Below are 17,865 nucleotides of genomic sequence, written 5' to 3'. Positions count from 1 at the left end.
TAATTTTAAAATAATATATTTATTTTTATCTACTTATATGAAGTATGAGATTACTAAGATTTTTAGGAGAATTTTTAAAAAGTGAATGCATATAATAGTCTCCAAATGTTTTACAGCCTTTTTGCATTTACATTGTATTATAATTATTGCTTTAAGGGGTATTTTGTTATTCATTCCCATGTATTACTATTGTTAATGCCTATAGTAAATAATCAGATCTCACTATATCATTTATATTTCTGTCTCCCGGCAGTACGAATAAATTGAATTTAAGTGTTAATTACATATAAGCTTGGTTGATAGAACTGAATATACAAAATCAAGTATTTAAAAAATCATTACACAAAAACATGCACTTCATTAACTTCTTTGAAAATGGCTTCATTATTCTAGCAGAATATATTCATTTCTTAATTCTTTTTTTAAGTTAAATAATTTTTAACCACAGCCATTGCATTTTAGTTATTAGCTACTGATAATTACTAATTATTCTTTTAAAAAAACCTTTATTCTCCACTCACATATCACATCCTTACATCCTGACTGCAGCTCACCCTCCCTCCATTCCTCCCAGCCCTTCTCCAGGCTCCCCTCTTCCCCTGATCAACATCTCCTCTGTCTCCATCTTAAAACTAAAATAAAAAAAAGAAGAAGAAAATTATAAAAACAGGATTCTTGGGGATATCCTTAATTCTTTTTAACTTTACTCTGTTACATGTGTTTAGAAATATGATTCACAGCCTATTTTCTATATACATGTTCTTAATCACATTCCGTTCCTGTATTTCTTAATGCAGAATCATAAGATGCTCTGCTTTGAACACACAAATCAGTTTAGCTAATGGCCCTGCTCAAACAGAGCCTGAGAGAGCACTGGCATGCCCAGACCTAGAACAGATGTGTACTTTATATTTAAACTGAAAACAACATTATGTATAGTTCTGTAACTATTAATGTGACTGAAAAAAAGGTGTCTAATAATGTGACTAACAAAGTCAATTTGTTAGATCTGTTTGAGCATCAAGGAAAGAGCAAAGATTCTGTACTTTTCATCCTGAGACATGGCTGACAAATATGGTTCCTCTTGTCTTCATGTGAACTCCCAAAATCAAAAAAGAAACTAGGAAGCAGTTAATAAAGAGAAAATGATCCAATAAGTCAAATTTTCTAATTTGTTGAACAATAAGAAGATTAAGCCAATTATCACGTTAGTCAATAAATATCATTTTTGTACAAAATACAATTTTCAGTAAAAAAAAAAAAGGAGTGGTCATAAATTAATAAACTTTGTGGATAGTGACATGTACAGATAAATAGTATCCCTCAGTTTTATTCCCCATGAATTACAGTAAATCTTCAGATAGGCTATAAGGAAAATATTAAAAACCTGAAGGTTGTCAGGCAGTGGTGGCACAGGTCCTTAACCCTAGTACTCAGGAGGTAGAGGCAGGCAGATCTCTGTGAGTTTGAGGTCAACCTGTTCTACAGAATGAGATCCAATGATATATAAATTTAAATACCTTATAAATGTTAAAATGTTATAGGCCTATAAATATGTAGTCATAGTTAAATGATACATAAATCAATGCTAGCTATAAAAATAGTAGAATATTATAAAGGATATGTTAAAAGACAAAGAAAACTGAGAGAACAAATATGTGCCTGGGGAAATTTTTAAATATTTTAAATATTTCCAGCAAGTAAACATCTATGGATAAAAAGAAATGTCAATATTCAAATAACTGAAAAAGTTCTTAATAGAATTAGAGGATTGTCTTCCGTTGAGGGTGGGGAAAAGAGAGCATACTTTTAGATCAGATTCAGTTTCCCAGCAGTATGAACAAGAAGAAGCAGATATCTCTTGTTGCTTCTGTCTCTACACCAGCCCTTCTGCAAACCTACTGATTTCCAGTGACTGCTATCCCCATACCATATCTCAGTACCCACAGTTCACGCTAAGACTCACTCCAAGTTTCCAACAAATTTATGACACCATGAATCCACCATTGTTTTCAGGCAGACAGACTCAGTTGTCCTAGACATTTCTCTGTGCTCTGGTGATTTGGCACTTTGTCCACCGTAACTCTGGTTGTTCAGCACTTTCTCTTCATTAACTTGAGATGGTGATTGCACTTTGTTCTTTCATGTATCTCCCCTTTCCCAGCAGTGTTACATAGCTAGAATCATCCACTCTGTCTTTATTTCTGATTGTTTCTTTTACTTAATATTAAGATGCATTTTAACTTCCTCTCTGTCCTACTTGGTATAACACCTAAATTCTATTTCACACTGAATATTTCATTATAAATACCTGTGTGAATTTTTAGGTTGAAACCTGTAGATGATTAGAATATTTCTCATAAGCATTTTCTTTTTTAAATTTTTAATTGGTTATTTTCTTTGTATTTACATTTCAAATATTATACCCTTTCCGGTTTCCCTTCTGAAAACCGCCCATCCCACTCCTCTCATTTTCAAATGAGTGGTTAGGCAATAATATTTTTTTTAACTGTACTTCCATGAATAGTTATCTTTCTATATCTCTTAATCCAGATATTTAAAACCCTTTTCATGGATCATTTTAATCTGTGTTACCTACTTTTGCCTTTCCTATTTGTCACCAAGAAAATTCTACCACGGTCAGCCGCTATATAAAGGAAGGTTAAGTTCTGGCTATTCAACCTCTATTCAGTCAGGCTCATGTCTTACCTTAATATACATTTGGCTATTTATCATATATTTCAAAATTGACATAGTAATTAATGCCTGTACATTATATACTAGGAAGCCTAAAAGAAAGGCTCGTTGCAAATTTGTTACCAACCGTGAGACCATGTCTTGAAGAGAAATAAAAACCACATCTTTCAAATCTCATTAATAAATGCATCATTTATTCTATGGGAAGATGACTGACTTAGTTCATGAAAGTTAAGATAAGAAATATTAATTTCAAAATTGACTGGTTTTATTGGTTAAAGCTAGAACCAAAAATAATTGTTTAATAAAAATAAAGTTCATTATGTCTAATTTCATATACTAATATATAATCTTTATTAAAGGAATGTTAACTACTTAATTCATAATTTTTCAGCCTACTTACATATCTTTTGCTATCATGAATTAAAGATATTAAAAGATATATAGTATTTCCAAGTTTTGATAGAATCTGACAAGCATGTTCATTAATGTACTAAATATCTATATACCTACTATTTGAGATGGTTTAATTTCTTTAATTCATGCAGATATAGTAACATGTCACAGTGACACAGAAAAGATTAAGGGGTCCCAGAAAAGATTAGTTCCCTAAAGTTAAATTGTCCTTCCCACTAATATTGCCCATTTTGAGTGTCTGTGGGTCAGAGATAATTTGTTATGCATTATACCTCACCAACCTCTTGCAAGCTACTGCTGAAGTGTGGCGTGTGTGTGTGTGTGTGTGTGTGTGTGTGTCTGTGTGTGTGTGTGTGTGTGTGTATGTGTGTGTACCCTCTAGTATTCAACATAATGTTAAATGAACTTAAAGATTAGTTGCTTTGCTATTCCTATAAGACATCACTGCCAAGGCAAGTAACTTAAGTAAAAAAGAGTTTTGGAACAACTAACAGTCTGCCAGGGTAAGCACATGACCATCATGTTAGGGAGCAGGGCAGCAGGCATGCAGCCATAACAGGGCAGCGGTAGCTGAGACAGCTTAAATCTTGAGAAACAAACATGAGACAGAGATAACTGGAAAGTCATGAGCTTTTGAAATCCAAAGCCAGTGATACCTCCTCCAACAAGGACACACCCCCTAATTCTTAAAGAATTATGACAATTGTAGGCCAAATATTAAAATATAAAAGATGGTGGAGAGCAGGCATTGCCATTTAACCCACTGTATTTCGTGTTGAAGAGTCAAGCACTTTGTTTCTCTTATATCTGACTTTTAAATCAAGGATGGGAAGATGCTTGATTTTTAAATGTCTATCAAATATTAAGTAGGTAAGAACCAGCCATCACACTGAATAGTAGAAAAGTAAGTTCCCCTTTCTTTGTGTGTAATTCTATTATAACCCTGTAACTCTATGCTATAACTGAAACTAATTACATGAAAATAACAAAGTATCTACTAGTTGTAAACTATTTTTAGTATGTATAAGGGTATTGAAATGATAGACTATGGATTGCAATTCTAATTATTTATTACAACGGTTACTACTAGTTGGAGACAGTTTTAAATACTGTCCTATATGCTCAGTATATTTATTATTCATATAAATTATGTATAATGACATTATAAGATTGAATTGAGAATTAAAATAATATTTTAGAGAAGTGTATACAAGAATGTTATTTAAGAGTGATTTTCAGCCAGGTGTTGTGGTGCACACCTTTAATCCCAGTACTTGGGAGGCAGAGCCAGGCAGATTTCTAAGTTCGAGGCCAGCCTGGTCTACAAAGTGAGTTCCAGGACAGCGATTTTGAACATGTGGGCCATAACCCCATTGGGGTTAAATGATCCTTTCATGGTAGTCACATATCAGATACGTTTCATATAAGGTATTTACATTACTATTCATAACAGTAGAAAATTATAGTTATAAAATAGCAAAGAAAATAATATTATGGTTGAAGGTCATCACAACATGAGGAACTAAAGTTTGTAGCATTATGAAAGCAAAGAACCACTGCTGTATAAGATTATTAGCACCTGAAACTACCATAGTTAGTTGAGTTAGATGACATGTATGGGCTGTTACCATAAGTAACAATTTCAAGACAGAGATATTACAAGGGCAATAGGTTGTGGGGATGCTATTTTATTCATGAGACATTTGACTAACTTTTAGCACATTTTTTTAGTTTGTTATTTCTTTTCAATAATTGTTATTAAAATGTCAGTATTTGTTCCAAGTGCTGTTCATGTCTGTTTTTCTTAAATTGAAACTCCATATTTCTAGAATATCTATTCTTCTATGATCATGGTTAGTTGTTAGTGAAGATATTTTCTAAACCTAGAACTTTATTCTGAAGATCAGCAAAGTAGTATTATTTATTGTTCTTTTCATCAGAAGCGATCCTCTGAATCCAGTGATGATGTCACCCATAGGTGACAGAGACCCTTGAGTCTGTTGCCATGGTGATCACCATGCATTCCCAGTACCCATCTGCCCTTACTTGTATGCAGAGGTGTGTGCGTGTGTGGCTATGTCATGTCCGAAATAAAAAGGAAAGTCCTTTGACCTTCGCTCTCTTCCCTTCCTCTTTTTGTCATCCTTCTCTGTCCTTTATCCCTCCCAATAAACCTTCCCCGTGGAACTGTGCTGGTCTTCTGTGATCTGTCTGATGAGCCCCTATACTGACACAATTGTAAAAATACAGTATTTCATTTTCAATATTTTATATCCATAAATTCAAAATTCTTTGCATCGTGCCCTTATTTTTAAAATCATACTTCATCTTATATATGGTAATGTACTTTGCATATAAATAATGCTATAATAGGAAGAATTGATACAGCTTTTATATGAGAGGGGGCATAGTAAAAAAATACTAGAAACATGTTAACTATATTCTTAGAGTGGAGATTTTTGTTATGAATAATAGAGAAAAAATATCCAGAGGCATCTGGAAGAGTTCATAGCAGAGAGAGAAAGAAGTAAACTAGACTTGGCCCAGGCTCTGGCCATGGAGCTGGAGAGAGTGAGAGAGAGTAAAGATAGAACTAGCAAGAGATAGATGAGGCAGGGACAGAATTCCTTGCTATTATAGAAAGAACAAGCGGGTATGCGAGGGCCAGGATTCAAGCATGGATAGTTTGAGATATACAGCAAGTAATTGTGCGTGGGACTGAGGGAGATTGAGTGCCAGAATCGTGTTTGATACACAACCACAGGCATGTGTCACAGGCTTATATCTAACTGTCATAAATCCTTCTATAGTCTGGCTCTAGCCTTATTTCTAGATATATAAACTTACTTAAACCTAACAGCTTAAAGAATAAATTTAAAAATAAAATATAAAAAAAAGAAAGGAAAATATCAGGTCACAAAAAAAATACCAGAGCAACAGAAAATCACTTTTGCTGAATTGGGTCAGCTTAATAATGTATTGAATTGTCTATTTTCTCTTGTATTAGTGGTCAATGGAATTAAAAATGAAACCCAGATTCACAATCAATGGTGCAAAGACGTTGCTTGTATCTTTCACTTCCCTTAAAGTTTATCCACCAAATGTAACCTCTAACAAATACTAAACTTTTATTTAGTAACAATTCAGCTTTAAAACCTTTCAGTCACCTGCCTCTATCTCAATTTACTATAGGGATTTGATTCTACATGTTCGGGGAAATTGAAATATACCTAATTTCTAAATTTATACTACTCCTTTCCTCATTGCCCATATTTGAGTTCTATCCACAGTTGCAATCCAAGTGTCCTTGGAACACCATTTCTCTGTGTTTTTAGGGGATCTTTCATTCTCTGGTACTGGGGTCTGCCCTAACTGCTCAAACCTTCCTTAACATACTTCTTCCTCATCTTCAGCTAAAAAGCCTCTTAGCATTTAGGCAAAGACAGTTTGCCCAGGTGCCTTACCTTGTCTTAGGTTTTATGCAGCAGAAGTATTTTGGTGAATTGGTGGGGGGCCAAAGAGTGCAGCAAAGATCACACCACCATGCAACAGATGCCATGCAAGAAATTGATTTGCTATTGAGAGGGCACCTCAGAGACGGGACAGGAGAGAAAAGAACAGACACAGAGAAACAAAGTGAGAGAAACAGAGCAAGTTAAAGAGAGGGTAGGCTGTAATGGTGGGGACCTTTTAAAGGACAAATATGTCACATTTGGCAGCTGGTGATTATGTGGCTGCTGGTTAAGTCATTAAAGAAATGGAGCTAAAATTTCTCCCTTTTGTTTATTATAAACTGGTGAATACGAAGGGGTGATGGTGAAGCAGGAAAGGGGGAACACGCTCTTTAGATTGGCTCCTGCACTTTGTTGGCATTACCAGTTTTGAAGATCCAGAAACCTGGGATTCTGACCACGTCCTGAGAAAACATTCTGGTTGACTCACTGTTCAGGCTCTATTGGACCATCTGGGGCTAGGGACATGCAGGCAGCAATTGGGGCAGTTTGTGAGGCTGGGCCACCTGGAGCCAGCCACTTTGAAGCTGTCTTGGATGCTGATTTTAAGGGAAAACTTGGAGCTGGTGGGTTGCTGAAACAGATACATATTAGGGGCAGAAGGTAAAGTTTCAGACTTTAAGGAAAATTTTTTATCCAGGGTATACATTTGAAACTTTAGGCCTATATTGTTAGTAATTTTTTAGGTTATGTGGTATTCCAAAACAGACAGACAGACAGACAGACAGACAGAGAGAGAGAGAGAGAGAGAGAGAGAGAGAGAGAGAGAGAGAGAGAGAGAAAATATATGAGAATATTGATATTCCACCCTCAGAAATATGTAGAATAGGCAAGTAGGAAAACAAGCTTTTGAGTGGTAATATTTATTTGGAGTCATTTTGGCCCCTTAAAGGTGGATTCAAGCCAATTCTCTGAAGCTTACATGAATTTAAGTTTACAAGAAGAGATGTTTTAGATATGCTGTGATTCATTACTTTTGTTTGTAATCTGTACTGAACATTGTAGAAAATGAAGACTCGTGCCTTTTTGTGTGTGGATTAGGCACTTACAGGGACCAGCCTACCTTGTCTAGGCAAATTCCAGCCAGCAGCTCCCCGGTGTTCTGCTCGTTCAGAGTTTAGACAAAGTCTTGGTGGCCATCACTGAAGGAGAGTTTTCCTCCTTCTAGCCAGCTTTGCTACACATAAAGCAAGCTCAAGATTGAGATCTTTTCTGCCCATCATTTCTTTGGAGGAAATCTAAAGTGCGATGCCAGGACCTGGCACTTCTCTCTATCACAGTAAGCTTTGTTGTTATCATTATTACTGTCATTGTTGTTGTTGCTGTTAAACATTAAATGTCATATTCAGTATCATTATCTATTAAATGTATCTAAACTAAACAAACTATGATTATTTCTAGTTACTTTAGTCTTAATTTTAAAAAAACATACACAGGAGGCTAAATGAAACTTATTCTTATAATTAATTACATTAGTAGAACACATTGAATCATTTGATCATTTATACGGTGACTATGCATTAACTTGCAAATCTTAAATATCCTTAACAGTTTACAATGAGTTATTAGCTTTTATAAGACTAGGACTTCACATTCTATCCCTGTTAGGTTTAGCCTTGAAAAATAGCAATTTTTAGGTTGAAGCCCTTTTAGTATCAAAGTAAAACTTTTAATCATAAAGTCAATAGAAAGACTAGGAACTTTATTGATCCTTTCATAGTGTACCATTATAGAATATTACAATTTTTTGTAAGGCTTAGTTTATATAAATAGCTAAAGCTTAAAGTGAGAGAAGACAAAGAAGCTAGAATAATATTACTGTGAACTTGAAGGGACCTTAGTATTTTATAAATCTTGATTATCAAATGCAATTTATTTATCAAACATGTTGTTACTTATCTAAATTTTCTAGCGCGTTGGTATTCAACCACTAGCAAAGACATAAATCGGTAGACATAAATCCTAACTCAGCTGTTGTTAGCCTGTGGAGAATTTTATAATCTTAAATTTATATCATCATACATAGTATATTCTAAACCAGAGTTGAACCACATATATAGTATTATGTAGCAAATGTAACCTTAAATTCTTATCAAACAAAGATCTATACCAGTCTAAAGTATGAGAGACTTGTAATTGCTTCCTTAATCTAAACAGGAGACAAAGTGACACACAAAGCACTCATTCAGACTAAGAAGTATTCTAGTTGTTGTTCTACTATATCATGTGGTTTCTGAAGATGGTGTTGTTGTTCTATACCATGTGGTCATCTGAAGATGCTGTTTAAGTCACATGGGATGTACCCCTTAACTTTAGTAATGGTGGGTGTCAGAAATGTGGCTGATTACATCTTGAGGTCATTCAAAAAGATATAGGAGAACCATATGGTTTATAACCATCTGTTTTTCTAATATATATGTGTGCATGCAACTTGGTTTCAACTTTCAATAAAAGAAATATTTTCATATATATTCAAATATACAGAACCCTAGTTACATATACAAACACATATATATCCTAAAGAGTTTAAACATACGCGCGTGCACACACACACACACACACACACACAGAGATTTTAAAATATGAGCCTTTTCTTATATGTTTAAAACCATTTTTTTTACAGATTTTATAGATTTTAAATCACAGCCAACTTACAAATCCTGAGATAATTTATAGAATATTGTTTTAAAAATATTTTTTTATTTACATCCCAAATGTTGCCCCTACTCCAAAACCCCCCCTTGCAGAGTTCTTCACCATATCCCTTGGCCTCTGATACTCTGATAGGGTGCACCACACCCCCAGATATCTCCCTTCCCTGGGACATCAAGTCTCTACAGGATGAGGCATACCCACTCCCACTGAGGCCAGGCAAGCTAGTCCTTTTCTATATACATGTCAAGGGCTCTGAAAAGCCCCTGATGGCTTAGACTTTGGGAACTTCCACAGGTCCTGGTTAGTTGACACTGTCAGTCTTCCTGTGGGAGGCCATCTCCATCAACTTCTTCAACCTTCCCCTAACTGTTCTATAGGGTCCTGATCTCAGGCCAATGGTTGTCTGTAAGTGTCTCTATCTGTCTCAGTCAGCTACTGGTAGAGCTTCACAGAGTACAGCAGGCATAAAGAGCAATTCTCAACTACATATGGAAAAACAAAAAATTCAGGATAGCCAAAACAATTTTGAACAATAAAAAAATCTGGGGAAATCACCATCACTGACCTCAAGATGTACTACAGAGCAATAGTAATAAAATACCACATGGCATTGGTACAGAGTCATTAATAGAATAGAATCAAAGACCCTAAAACAAACCCACACACCTACCAACACTTGATCTTTGACAAAGTGGACCAAACCATACTGGGGGGGGGGCATGTAGGGGATCATCAACAAATGGTGTTGGTCAACCTGGTGGCCTGCATGCAGAAGAATGAAAATTGATCCATATTTCTTAGCCTGCACACAGTGTTTTCTTAATAGGGTGTTTTTTCTTTAAAGAAGAGTATAAAGAAATTGTATAGATAAAAGATTTTTTTAAGAGTGGAAAGTAGAGAAAGTGTTGGTAAGAACAAGTTTAAATATAAGATATTTGAGAATCACTTGTGTATGAAATAGCAGTTGTTAATGATTTGTGGAAATTTAGGAATCAATTTTGCCAATTTGTGGTCATTGATCTATACTGAGGCCTAACTGTTATAATAAAATATGATTCTATAGAAGAGAGAAAGGGCCATAAAACAGAATAAAATGGGGATGTTTCCCCATGTTTCAGCTCTAAGCTGAAGTTATGTGATCACAGGCTGAAGCCAGAAATACCCAGAAATATGCAGTGGAAAGGGGATCCAATAAGTGTCTTTAGTAAAGAGATTCATGGGAGTGTGGAAGAACAGAGCATAGTTGAAAAGTCCCTCACATGGTGGGAGCACTAAAGGCGAAGTAGCTGACTCCAGGAAGTAGAGACTCTTATGACATAGGACAAGGAAAGGAAAGATTAGGGGACAAGGAAAAACAATGTATGCCCTTGTGGAGGGCACAGCAGGCCACAGGGAAGCAGCAGCTGAAGAAAGGTACTCTAGAATTTGGAATCAAATTCATGAACAAGTGATCCATACATACCTTAGGGCACTTGGTTTAGAGTACCTGCTGCAGGGACAACCAGGTGTGTGTGCAGGTTGTGTGCACACAGCATTTGACCTGCTCCTTTAAGAGACCCACAAACACACTTCAGCTAGGTCTAGCTCTGGCTCCCATTTTTCCACAAACCTAAAATTCCATCCAGCACAACTAAAAGACAGGACCTTCATACAGTGTGCTAGGGAGAAGACCAGAAAAGAACAAACAAGACTTGGAGCTAAGAAAAGAAAATAAACTTCTAGTGGGTAATTTCTCTCTATTTCTCCAATCTCTGGCAGGAGTTAAGGAAGTCCCCAATAATTTTGGGATCTAGGGTGGTGCTGGACAACCACTCTGACTGTAAAGGCTATTGAGGCTATATTCGACTGCAAAGGCAGGTAAGTTTAGAGGCCCCTAAGGCAGGTGCTAGGTGGAAGGGTTGGTGGATCTCCAAGAGGCATTTCAAAAAGAGATACAGACAATGCAGGTCCAATGTGTGGGAAAGGGACAGGGTGGTCTCTCCCCTGATGTCTAAGGCATCTCTAGGACTCAAGAAGATTGAAGGAGGAAGGCACAAGCCATTCAGTGAGTCATCCTGTATTGGACAAAGGCCAAGGCTGCATGAGACATGGCACTCAACAGGAGGATTTTTCAATGAAGCAAAAACAAGAAAAATCAAAAACAAAATCAACAAATAACAAAAACAAAACAGAGCTCAAAAATGAAACCTCATCCAAGGAAAACTGTTAGCAGTGGGGTCAGCCAAGCAGGTCAACTGTAGCCTTAGTAGTGTAGCTATAGATACTTCCACCTTCAATAATACCAGAAGTTAAGCTGGATGTTGAAGATACATCCTCATGTCCAAGGAAGTATTTCTGCCACTGAAAAGAAAATTTACCAATTGCTACTGCTGGATGGGGTCTCTAGCAACAACTGAGCCTAAAAGTCTGTTGCAGGTGGAGCAAGTGGTTAAGGGATAGAGTCCCAGTGTGACTTAGATACACCCAAGCATGGAGGGCACAACACCAAAATATTCTACCAAGGCTTGACATCCACATTATGGTTTATGCCGGAGAGAACCTTCCAGATCAGTCCAGACCAAGAAATGCCACAAAGGTCACACCACACAACAGTTCTCACACAAGAGATTTAGTGGGGGTGGGGGTAGGGGTAAGAATCTACCTTAGTGTGAGGACAAGAGAGAGAGACAGAGAGAAAGAGACAGAGAGTTAGGGAGACAGAGTCAGAGATAGGGAAAGGCAGAGACTGGCTGACAGAAATAGAGTGGGCTCAGTGAGCTGTGAAGGTGGGGACCTTCTAAAGGGTGCATGTGGTCACAGTTGCTTGATGGTGATGGCATGGCCATTGGTGCTGAGACACTGAAGGCATGGGGCTAACACCTTGAGCACAGGACTATATAACCTGTGTTGCCCTGTCATTCTGAGGTCTCTGAATTATGTTTCTCTACTTCATGAGATTGTATTAAGAGGGGTAGAGGCCTGAGACTTTTTCTGAGAATTAATGTTAGTTTGTGGGGAAAAACTGACTGTTCTTTTCCACAATTAATTTCTATTTTTCCTTTTTTGCTGAAGCATATATTTTCCAACATACCATGTGACTACCACATTTTTAATGGCACTTGTTACACTAATCACATATAGTATTTCTACAAGGTGAGAATTTCCATTTTTAAATATTAAGCTTCATACTGGTATCATTGTAAAACAAAAATGATATGATTAATATCAATAGTAATTGAATCTTCTTCAATGGAGTTGATTTCATATGCACATTTAGTATTTTTGATACTGAAAACTACATACCATTAGTATTTTTAAAACTCTACATATGTAACATAATCTTCTACTTCTAGTGAGGTAAACTTTTAAAATTGCTTTTGTATACATGAAGATATGACCATTCCAAAATACATATGATCTAGGCTACACTCTCCCATGTTATAAGACCCTGGATTTAAAGAAAATACATGGATATTACATTGTAGTACATTTTAATAATATCGGTGTGCATGAGATAAACTTTGTAAATATATGACTTCTCATTTGCTTAAATGAGCAATTTGATAATCTATCTTCTTTTAACCTTTAGATTAAAGGAAAATTTCTGTAGGTGTCTATTCTCCCGTGGCAGTATCTCACAGGCAACCTCCTATGTCAGCATATGCTGATCTATCTCACAAGTGACATTTCCCTTTTGTCTATTATCCTACATATCCAAGCCATTATCAAATGTTTTAAGACCCCCCCACAAGTCTATATAGAGTCATTATCCTTCTAATGCTATTCTAATCCTTTCACCTTTCAGGAATATTTTTGCAGGTATTGGCTTGCTCATTTGTCTCCTTTGGCCTATAACTCAGACATCCACTAGAATGATCCATTAAAAATGCTAGCAGATCTTGGGATGTTTTATGCCAACCCCCTGCTGTGCTTCCCTTCTTAGTACAGAAAGCCAGCACTCCAGTGATCTACCCCTCCACGCAAGCCTTTGAATCCCTGTTCACCACTCCCACCCTTTCAGCTGGGCTCTCCTCATGCTGGTCCCTTACCATTCCTCACATACACTCTGCTTGTTCATAACTTGTGCCCTTTGATCACACCATTTTCTCTTCCTTTCAAGTTCCCCCACATTTTTCACTGGTTTCCACTTCAGTCAGATTTCAAATATCACTGCATCAGAGAGGTGCTCTCCATTATTTAACAAGGGGACCCTTCCCTGTCCCTTACCCTCCCTGTTCACTTGTTTGCTCACCCCTACCTAATGTCAGTTCATTTCTCTCTGTAACACTTTTACCACTGATTTTTTTCCTTTTTATTTTCTCTCTTTACATGTGACCTGAAGTTTCAAAACTTCACGAAATCAGAAAATTTGTCTTGTATTAATATTTTCACTGACATACACTTTACTCCAAGAATACAGTTTGGTGCAAAACAGGTTGAAAATAAATATTTATTGAATGAATTATTATGTAATTTAAGAATAATGAGCTATATTAACATCAATGATATATTCATAAATATAAATAAACCATAACTTCCTAATCCCCTCTTGCTGATAGTTCATTTGTCTCAATTTTTTCACTATTGGAAACTTTATTAAGTGAATTATTGCTATGCACTTTATGGAACAATTTTTTATGACTAGAAGTACTGTATCTAAGAGTATACAAGTTGTTATTTTGATGTATGTTGACAGGCTATCCTCTAAATACAATGGATCAAATGACTCTTTACAGTGCTTGGTATTTTTACCCTTGGCTTTATTCTACCTCTTACGTTTATCCAGATTGGTATGTCTAGGCTAACTTCAGTTTCATTTGCATATATGAATGGGTTCCACATTTATTCATATTGTTTATGGTTTTTTTTTTTACTTCTGTGCAAGACCTAAATATATGATGTTCAGTCATTCAAATATTACAGGGAAGCATAAGTTATCAGTTTATGAAGAATTTTTACTAAAATTATAGAAATTATGATTGTGTTCCATTGTGCCTGTACTTACAGGGATTTCTTTATTTTCATTACATTTCAAGATTACAAAGAGGACTCTATGATCTTTAAAATAATATGCTTAGGCTAGGCCTTCCTCCCCTCCTCCCTGCTGCCACCCTTCCCCCCTACACGCACAGATTGCTTTGTGGAGGATCTTTCTTTCCGTGTGCTTCCTGTGTGCACATCGACATACTTTCTAAAAGCCTTCCTTTATTGGATACAGACACATGGGTAGAAGCAAACATGATCTTAAAAATAAAATTTGAAGTTGATACTTATTCATTATATTTATTTACTTATTTTGCCCTCAAAATGCTGCTCAATGATTTAAAACAAACAAACAAAAAAAACAAAACAAACAAAAAAAAACAAAAAAACTTGTATGCTGAACGAAATACCATTTTTATTCCCGATGTCAGTAAGTCCAATATTTTCTACTTCCTCATGCATTATGGTAATGGCTTTTCAGATGGCTGCATTTTAATTAAAAAACAGTTGTCAATTGAAGAGCGTTACTCACAGGCAGGCACAAATACAAACTACTGTTCATGTGATATTCAAAATGCTTTGAAGAAATCAGCAGCGGAATCGTTTTCTCATAGCTGTAAGGGATAAACTATAAAATAGATTCCTTTTCAGTTGTAGGAATCAGTATTCGGTAGGAAAGGGATACATGAACCTGTGCCCTCTTCCACATTCCACAGCTAATGTCTCATCAGGGCAGTGTCAAAGGTTGGTAAATTTAAAGGTATTCCATAGTGTAAACGGAACATAAAAAGAAATCCTAGAACGTTATTCAGTTAATGATGAATCTTTTCACAAGTATCTTCCCAAGGCATATGAAGAAATAATGACCCGAATACACAGAGAAGTGGCTGAGGATGGTAATTAGAAGCACTCTTCTCTTCACATCTTTTCTTCACGTCTTCTCTTCAAGGTTATCGAGAGTCTGCAGGGAAGAGGAACACAGGTCATATTAACTACATCTGATGAGTCAATTAAAAAGGTTCAGAACATGCTGGCAGTCATGACACAGCTAACTGGCTAAACAAGGTCTAAAATATGTGTATCATTTGGAAACAAATGATATGTTTACCCCAAAGCTGGAGCCTTGCTATCAGATGTGTTAAGTTCTGGGGGTAAAATTAATAGATGCTGTTTGTATATCCACTCTTGTAATTGAGTGTTAGGATTCTGAAATACAAATAATATATGCATGTCAACAGTTTATTGCAGCATTGCAAATTCCTTGAAGAGTGGCTACTGGTCTTTTCCCTTTCAGATAAAATTTTGTTGAAAATTGAGAAATGTTGTCCAAATCACGGATCATTGCACAGGAGAGAAAATACCATGTGTGAGGGCTCATTTTATAACTAGACACAAACTAGAGTAATCTGAGAAGAGGGAATCCAATTGAGAAAATGCTTCAGTAAGAAGGGTTATTGCCTTATTTGATGGTTGGTGTCTGAGGTCCATCCCACAATGGGTGGTGTCACAGCTAGGATGGTTATCTTGAGAAAGCCAGCTGGGCAAACCATTGGAGTAATCCAAACAGTAGCACAGTAGCCTTTCTTTCTTTCTTTCTTTCTTTCTTTCTTTCTTTCTTTCTTTCTTTCTTTCTTTCTTTCTTTCTTTTTCCTTTTTTTTTTTCTTTTTTTTGGGGGAGGGATGGAAGGAATCAAAGTATATTTATTTGCAGTATAATATGTGATAGTCTATATAAGAGACCATAACATTCTATTGTGAAGCTTGGACAGCTGTTAAGTCAATGGTAACTAGGCAACAATCCTTAGGTATAGATTTCTCTGGAAGGTGATAGATTTCTTTTTAAAAATTTTTATTAGATATTTTCTTTATTTACATTTCAAATGCTATCCTGAAAGTTCCCTATACACTCCCCCCACCCTGCTCCCCTACCCACCCACTCCTACTTCTTGGCCCTGGCATTCCCCTGTACTGGGTCATATAAATTTTGCAAGACCAAGTGGCCTCTCTTCCTAATGATGGCCAACTAGGCCATCTTCTGCTACATATGCAGCTAGAGACAGGAGCTCTGAGGGTACTGGTTAGTTCATATTGTTCCACCTATAGGGTTGCAGACCCCTTCAGCTCCTAGGGTACTTTCTCTAGCTCCTCCATTGAGGGCCCTGTGTTCCATCCAATAACTGACTGTGAGCATCCACTTCTGTGTTTGCCAGGCACTGGCATAGCCTCATATGAGACAGCTCTATCAGGGTCTCTTCAGCAAAATCTTGCTGGCATGTGCAATAGTGTCTGGGTTTGGTGGCTGATGATGTGGTGGATCCCCAGGTGGGGTAGTCTCTGGATAGTCCATCCTTTCGTCTTAGCTCCAAACTTTGTCTCTGACCACTGCATCAGCTCTTGGCTCCAGGTTCTTGCCTGTTTGTGTTTTTGTGTCAACTTCCCTCAAGTTGGAACTGTAAGCTGAATTTAAATTCTTCCCTCACCAAGTCGTTTATGGCCATGGTCATTACATCAGTAGAAACCCTAATGAAGATAGATATCTGAAACACAGTTATGGGAGAAATACAAATATGATCATGTGAAATACAAATTTAACTAAATTATATTTAACACAGGAGGAATAATGTGGAGAGTAATTTGAATACTGTTAAACTTGACTAAACATTCACAAGAACTGAAGATGATTTGAATAACAATAACCCAGTGATACTTTTGGATGAAAGCAAGATTGTGCACGGAAAGAAATCTGTATTGTTGCAAAGAATTTGTGTAAGATGGAGAAAATGATTTGTTGATTATATCAAATGGTGAAAGACATTACAGTACCAATTATGGAGCTTTCCAAGTTAACTTTGAAAATTCAAACTAAAAATATAAAACTTTAATAAATAAATATCTTTTCATATGTGATAAACACTCTTAACTCACTTTCAATAACATACTTTTTTCAGTGGACAGAATTTGTACTTGAAATATCCATGAAACTCAGAAACTCCTCTAACAAAAACGTACAGTGGCAGTTAGTGAATTTAATTAGCCTGCTTACTCCTCTATTGCACTGGACCTTCTTTCCCTCAGACTCCTTTCCATTTCCATCCCTGCAGTTCTTTTACACAGGAACAATTCTGGGTCAGAGTTTTGACTGTGGGATGGCAACCCCTCCCTCCCTTATTGCCCTGTCTTTCTGCTGGAGGTGGGCTCTACAAGTTCCCTCTCTCCAATGTAGGACATTTTATCTAGGGTCCCTCCTTTTGAGTCCTGAGGGTCTCTCACCTCCAAGGTCTTTGGAGCATTCTGGAGGGTCCCCCCCAACCTACTACCTCCTGGGGTTGCCCCTTCCCATTCTTTCTGTAGAACCTCAGGGCTTCAGTCCTTTTCCTTTATCCAAAACCAGATCAGTTTCCCCTCTCCCCTCCACTCCCCATCTACTTTCCCTCCCATGTCCTCCCACTCTCTCCCCATTTGTGATTGCTTTCTTCTCCCTTGGAAGTGGGACTGAGGCGTCCTCATTTGACCCCTTCAGCTTGTTGACCTTTTTGAGTTCTATAGACTATACCTTTTCTCCCTTTCTTTCTTTCTTTCTTTCTTTCTTTCTTTCTTTCTTTCTTTCTTTCTTTCTTTCTTT

The 17,865-nt window shown here is 36.7% G+C and overlaps 1 protein-coding gene across 3 annotated transcripts in view; it reads left to right on the top strand.

Moving 5' to 3' along the window:
* The window catches only part of Epha6 (EPH receptor A6), an 858,253-nt gene that overhangs the window by 112,189 nt on the left and 728,199 nt on the right, over positions 1–17,865 (top strand). Inside the window, exon 1 of one of the 3 annotated variants that reach the window (XM_029544433.1) lies at positions 11,107–11,138. The exons of the other annotated variants lie outside the window; for them this stretch is intronic. The gene's annotated coding sequence lies outside the window, so the exon portion shown is untranslated. Of the gene's footprint in view, positions 1–11,106; positions 11,139–17,865 lie in introns of those variants that run through there. 3 annotated transcript variants of the gene reach the window in all.

Source organism: Mus pahari, chromosome 12, assembly GCF_900095145.1.
Source record: "Mus pahari chromosome 12, PAHARI_EIJ_v1.1, whole genome shotgun sequence".
Classification (NCBI taxonomy): domain Eukaryota; kingdom Metazoa; phylum Chordata; class Mammalia; order Rodentia; family Muridae; genus Mus; species Mus pahari.
The sequence above is the reverse complement of the archived record's forward strand: the minus strand, read 5'-3'. Positions and strand labels throughout refer to the sequence as shown.